The sequence below is a fragment of the Pygoscelis adeliae genome, unplaced genomic scaffold (genome assembly GCF_000699105.1).
Source record: "Pygoscelis adeliae isolate BGI_AS28 unplaced genomic scaffold, ASM69910v1 Scaffold154, whole genome shotgun sequence".
NCBI classification, from domain to species: domain Eukaryota; kingdom Metazoa; phylum Chordata; class Aves; order Sphenisciformes; family Spheniscidae; genus Pygoscelis; species Pygoscelis adeliae.
In genome coordinates, this window is record NW_008825113.1 from 2,714,642 (window position 1) to 2,715,015 (window position 374).

A 374-nucleotide genomic window follows, 5' to 3' on the forward strand; every position below is an offset into this window, starting at 1 on the left:
GGCGGCTAGGACTTCGGAGAGGAGGGGAATTTTACCTTCGATCCTTGCTGTATGGTGAGGATCGCTGCTCCTTGCGGGAGGTGAATGTAGCAAACCCTCCCTTCTCCTTTGAAAGGCACGTCTATGCGAAAGAGCCACCGCTTTGCTCTTTAAATACGTCACAAATAATAATAATAAAAAGAAACAATTCCTGATCTTGCAAATTCTTTTTCTTTAAAAGGAGGGCAAAAAACCCCAATAAATAAATCCAACAAAATCAAACCCGCGCCTTTGCCAGCGCTCGGACTTGTTTGGAAAGAGACAACGCTGAAGTGGCACTGGTCCCGAGGAAAACGGATCCTTTAATTTGACTCCGCATGAGAACCACATTTGGA